This window comes from Mya arenaria, chromosome 17, assembly GCF_026914265.1.
Source record: "Mya arenaria isolate MELC-2E11 chromosome 17, ASM2691426v1".
In the NCBI taxonomy this organism is placed as follows: Eukaryota; Metazoa; Mollusca; class Bivalvia; order Myida; family Myidae; genus Mya; species Mya arenaria.
Genome location: NC_069138.1, coordinates 39,434,806 through 39,441,221, shown reverse-complemented (window position 1 = coordinate 39,441,221; position 6,416 = coordinate 39,434,806). Strand labels below are relative to the sequence as shown.

The 6,416-nt window shown below is 36.4% G+C and overlaps 2 long non-coding RNA genes across 2 annotated transcripts; one reads left to right on the top strand and one right to left on the bottom strand.

The window, feature by feature from the left end:
- The first annotated feature begins 1,909 nt into the window (after positions 1 to 1,909).
- Positions 1,910 to 3,296, top strand: LOC128224884 (uncharacterized). Its single transcript, XR_008259566.1, has 3 exons — positions 1,910 to 2,170; positions 2,513 to 2,920; positions 3,162 to 3,296. It is a non-coding gene; the product is annotated as an uncharacterized LOC128224884 (long non-coding RNA).
- On the bottom strand, positions 3,012 to 4,332 carry LOC128224885 (uncharacterized). The gene is made up of 3 exons (XR_008259567.1): positions 4,244 to 4,332; positions 3,888 to 4,045; positions 3,012 to 3,258 (listed from the first exon to the last, which is right to left on the bottom strand). It is a non-coding gene; the product is annotated as an uncharacterized LOC128224885 (long non-coding RNA).
- Positions 4,333 to 6,416: the final 2,084 nt, after the last annotated feature.

Genomic DNA, 6,416 nt, shown 5'->3' with positions numbered 1-6,416 from the left:
ATATCAAAATATATACGGAGCAGGAAATTCAGGTACCGTTTAAAAAACTATTTTATAATCGAGATTCGTATCACGAAGTAATAAAACCACTCATCAGTTTGCTGAACATTAAATTGAAAAGTCGTGTTTGTTTTTGTTCAATCACCAATGAAACACCCTCAACTACAATTTGAAAAAACAACAACATGAAATAATGGCGTCATCTCTGCGCCTCTTTGCATAATATACACTGTGATATAACTTCGGCGCAGGAGAGATGTAACCGCATGCAATATTCTTCATATATAGCTGGTGTAACAAGAACAAAATGATGCCATGCATTAAATCGGCGCGATAAAAATAGAAGAAAAACATGAATGTAGATCTCTTAAAAAGTTGTTTTTTACCCTAATGATAACATGTTAAGTATACATATGTTCGAAAGACATTAATGTTGAAAATATTGTAACAATTGTATTTGATTTTACATTTCCTCCAGCCATTAAATAAATAGAACTTTTTTTCGTACAAATTTTCACCCAGATTTGGTTGGCTACAAAAAATATTATATATTTTCACTGTACAGCGGCTATTGTTGTTTATGTGGAGACCTTATGTTTATGTATTATTAGAACACAGCCTAAATTTTCTGCCTATGCAATCATTAAGTTCTAGGCGTAATCATTCAAATTCAACTTAAGCGGGTGATTAAAGGTAAGCATACTTCCACTCGTCCGATACACACTCCCTGCGTCAGAGTTTGAGTTGACAATGTGCCAGCTTATGACTTTGTATTCTAAGACAGTTAGATATATTGACATTTACAGAAAGGCTTTATCTCGTAGTGGCTTATGTTTTAAACGAGCAAAATAAAGAGTGATTCCCAAGTTAACTTGAACCTTATCTACTTTCGGCACTGCACACCACCAACGGGAAGCAATTCAGGAGCAATTGTCGTTAAATTTTGTAATGTGCTAGGTTCAAATTGCGTAATGTATTTAAATACAGAAAGTACATGGCAAGATAAATCTCAGGTCAATATCACCAAAACCTCAAATTAGCTAAATAGTGTGGTAATTATGGTTCCCGTGAGAATGGCTATAGGAAGTGCCTCCTTTTCTGATATTCTCTATACAGCCTTGGCGGTATTGTCGTCTATCATCACTACAGCATCAAGCGCAGGTATGATTTTTTCTTCTAAAATAATTCTCCTTCAAAGGAGACAACGCATGACAACTTGTGTGTTCAGATAAATAGTCATCGAAATAATCAGTTTGAAGAAATATAACAGTAACTGACAGCATTTTTGAACTAGCACTTCGAAATATAAGCTTTCACTAATTCACTGTTGACGTGTAACTAACTTTGTTGGCGAAATAAAGAGTCTGTTGATACCGCTATTACTTTTTTAATTAACATATATTACGGGTCAGTTTGACACTCCTTACATTACCCATATAACACTTTTCAAATTGTAAGATTCCTAAATACCTGACCGATCTTTCAATCATTTTTCTAAATCTGTTAACCTGTCCACATGAGACACAGATTTGTTTGATTCATAAATACATGTGGATAGTCCTGATCAAATGAAATTGCAGATTATGAACGGAATTATGCAGTATTCTGTGACACCTCGGATAACCTTTCTTATGTGTTCAAGCCCTTGCCAATCTGATTACACTGCGATTTTCTACACTATATTTCATACCTCTTCTAACCAAATTGGCAGCGTAGAAACAATTTGGGCTTTCTTGTTTGATCCTCATTATCCGACCGTTTTGTATACACCTTGAAAAGACGAGATCTTCCCTCCAGTTTGGCAGATCCTTAATTGACCTTACGACAGCGGCTTCTAAGCCACGCCCCCTGATATCAAGGGAGCGAACTCTGTCTATGTCCGTCAAACAAACGAGGAAGTAATGGCGTCTCGCGTCGTTTCGCTTTCCGATATTCCTGACAAATTATCATAAATGTCACATTACAATGCGAAAAAAATTGAAGTCAAAGGAATTTGTAACTCGCTGCTACATCGGAAGGCTCGATATATCTTTAGAAAATGACGATATCTAACATTTACGGGGTGAAATCTATCCAAGTCAGAGAAAATCGGATAGCCGCCATGTTGTCAACATTGACATCGATACAAAGGAAAAGCGTGTGTGTGACGCATAATGTAAATGCAAACAGGGTAAGTTTAACTTTTAATAACACCGGTCCTTCTTACAGTATTGTTGAAACAAAGATAAAATCATCGCACAATATGAGTGAATCATAAATGGCCCGAATGGGGAACCCGGAAGTGACATTAAATAACAGTTACATGCCAGCTATACAGTATAACCTTGTACTCTACAGTATGAGCAGAAATGGTTTATTGGGGTTATGCATAGAAAGTTTCAGTTCTAAGCGATTGAACACTCCCCCTTATGAATAATAATGTAATAGTTGACAAGTGACAATCGTGGGTGATACCAATCTGTAACTTTTGCATTGCTCAAACATTCACATGCTTTGATTTTTGTTCTTACAGAAATTGTGGAACATGTTCACACACTCTGGCTGTAAAAGTAGACCTGGGAGGAAAAGTGGCCCCGGTGTGGGGCTCGAACTCACAACCACCAGAACACTAGCCCGGCGTTCTAACCAACTAACCTGACCGGGCAGCTGGTTCTAACCCACACACACTACCCTCCCCCCATTTACCGGTTAAGGCTGGTGGAGGGTCTCCTGCTATTTACCGTTGACACCATTAAAGTATTCTGATTGATGGAGATAAGGAAGTCCCCTTATTATTGTCTTCAACAAGCCTACCGCCACAGGGGACCTAGCATAAGACCGGACCCCCCCCCCCCCCCACACACACACACATGATATTTGCCAGTCCAGGCAATGTCAACCGCAAGAGAAAACCAGTGATGACAAGTTTTACAAATAATCGGTAGGACCTATTTTAAAGCTTTTTATAACATTTAGTTTTACTTTGCTGTACCAAAGTAATGGACTTTGTCAAGAGAAAAACAACAACCACAAAACATTAGCTATTATCTTGTCAATATTTCATTATGATATACATGTAGAAAGCAAACATCAAAGGCAGTAGCATTTACAGCTAGTATTAAAATATTTAACAATACATGTAACTGATTTATTTTAATATTGGCATCTTTTATTTATTTCAGGAAAGTGTGGTCTTTTGAAGAGAGTTCTTGAAGTTGTTCAGCATGTTGTTTTGATGGATTCTTGGAAGGATGTACCTCTATGATGTTAGCTTCAGTTCTGGAGTATAACACCAGTTGTTGCATATTTAATATCAGATTTATTAAATACATTGTTCTTTTGCAAACATTACTTAAACTTTGATATTTCTTTGGTGTTTATGTATGATATTGTAGGTGAATATCTCTTTATTGCAAGGGCAAATATATTTTAAAATATATAGCATTAGCAGAAGTTATTTTTCACTGTTAAAGCTGCACTTTCACAGATTGATCACTTTGACAACTTACACAGGATTCGATTGCATTTATCATATTTTGGCTCGGAGAAGTTTGCTTTGTGATTTATATATTAGGTCTTAATTCAAAGAATGCCAAAATAAGCCGATTTTGAGACAAAAAGTGTCAAACTAGAATTCTGTGAGAGTGCAACTTTAAGAATACTGTTAATCGAGTGTGCATGTGATCCGGACTCTGAACATTGGATGAACTATCATTAAATATTGTAGATTTACGTAAATGGCCCAAAATATAAGAATAACAATGAAAATATGTACATGTTTGACTTGTTCTTTATTCATAATAAGTCTAAGTCTTTACAGCATATGTTTGGCAGAATCAAGTTCTAATGAACATAATAACTGATTTAAATGTACAGTGAAATAAATTGTTTTATACAGAAAATAATACCTTAACGATTCAGACCGATCTGTTCTCGTTTTTTTTTTTTTTGGTGGCTCAAATATTTATCTGAGTTTTGGAGGAGGCCTAGCTGGTGTGAGCTGGTCAAATACAGTAGCTGCTTGAGGGTCAGGGTTTTCTTGATTGGATTTCCCGTCGACAAAGTGCTGATATGAAAATAAGAAACTATGAAATGTGTCGGAATGACAGCTACAAAAGCCATTGTTTACATAGGAACCATACGAGTAGATGAAATTCGGAAGCATGCGATGGTTCGGACAAAAATTTAGTTGTACGATATTTCCTGATTCACTTTGAAAGCAAAGCAGTTTATAAAAACTACATAACGGTATCAACAAAATTACCTCTATCTTGAATGAAATTTATCGTGTCCATGTTGAACCTGATATTAAATTGCCATTAATGCCGATTTGACAACACAAGCCAAAGCATAAATGTACGATGTTTATAGTTTAAAAATAGTAACACTTATTTAGGTCATGCACGGACAATTTCAGTATTAATGAGCGGATTGAAATAAGTAGTTTTGTTCAAAAAAATACTTTTGTACAGACGTATAGATGTTTCGCCTTTGAACGATCTTTCAAAATTTCCAAGTTCAGCTGTTGATGAGGTCTTCCACAGAGTCTGATACAGCACTAGCATTTTTCTAAATAACTCGCTGGTTTCGAATACGGAACGAATTGGAAGCCATCTTTAGTTGGCCTGGCTACCTTGTATCCGAATTACAAGTGCCATGATAACACCTTCTTACCATAATACTTAAAAAGGCGAGGAATTGCCAGCGCATGTATATGACGGACTCTGGTCAGTTTGACGGACAAAATGGCGGATAGCAACACGGCTTATCAGCCCTACATTCTGATTGGCTGATAGGACCTGTCAATCAAATCCTGTCGAAAGGTCAATTCATCGAAATATTTGGACATATGTTTCAATCCTGTTCATTAGATTATGTTTATAATATGATGCTTGATATAATTATACGATGAATAAAATGTATTTAAAATAACAATACATTCCTGATTACCCAACTGTTTCAGACACTCTGTTTTCAGACCTTAATTGCCCCACTGTGTTTAACACCCCAGAGTACCCGACTGGTTCAGACTCTCTGATTACCTGGTCTATTCAAACACTATGTTAAGACCCTTTTTCGCCTCTTTGTTCCAAAACCCATTATTCAGACACCATGTATCCAGCTCATTGCTACCGGACTACTTTTGACACACTAATTCCACACCAAACTTACCTCTGTCACTGATTCATACATTATGTATCCACTATAATGATATACCAGACTTATTACGACCAAAATGTTTTTCACAACCCTATCTACCTGACTAATTCAAACACTTTATTTTCAGACCCCTGCAGCCCGAGTTCCTGCCTGCACGGGGTATGTTATTCAGGCGTTAATGTTCTTTACTGGTGTGTCTGTGACCAGGGATGGGCGGGTGTTGACTGTGATCAAAGCGGTATGTGTTAAGGCGTCCAACACGAGCTTTTGCTATGTTTAATTTAATATTACTCCCAATAACTGCAACAGCTCTAGTTTGATATGAAATGTATAAAGCATAAGCAAAATCCCTCAGGAAATTTGAATGAAAGCTATGGATCTATTTGAAACACTAGTTGAGACTGAAACTCGGGATTGTTGTATTCATTCAACACTATTCTTTCGATTCCTGATTACCTGATCCGGTCACATGTTTATCTGTACACTTGATGACCTGTCTTATTACCCTCTTGGGTTGACATGTCCATGTTGAACACTAATTTGTAGATTCCTTATACAGCCTTGGCGGTATGGTCACCTGCAACCTCAACAGCATCAACCGCAGGTATGATGCTTCTTCTAAAAGGATTCTCATTCAAAGTCCATGTTAACAACAAATGGCAACTGGTGTAAACAGATAATAAGTCATTGAAATAATATGTTTCAAGACATATAACAGTAGCTGACAGCATTTGTTTAACAAACACTTCGAAAGATAAGCTTACACTCATTCACTATTAATGTGTAACTAACATTTGTTGGCAAAATTAAGAGCCTGTCGATACTGGTATGAATTGTTTAATTCAAATACCCATGATTACATTGCCGACACAAGTTGGTGTTTACCTGACAGATTTGGGACATTTTATTACTTCATATCTAGAACTACTTCGATATCTTTACCGATGCAGATGTTTGCTTATGTTTTCATTATTATATGTTTCGATTGGTCACTAGTTCGTACTGATTTATGTTGACATTCATCTAAATATTTTTTGTTAAACTCCTGGTCACCTGATCTTTGTGAAGCGAAGCTTCTCTTTTGCACTAGAGACTTCATATCCAGATTGATCCCTATTTCGTTAGTTAACTGATTTATTTGACCTCTTTCTGTACTTCTGATTTAATAAAAAAGGGGCATTGATTTGTTAATTTCCTGTTTTGCCTAATTCTATTGTCGCTTTTCCAGTAACCCATGCATATAATTATGACCAGTGAGGTCTCTTTTTGTCTTCTCT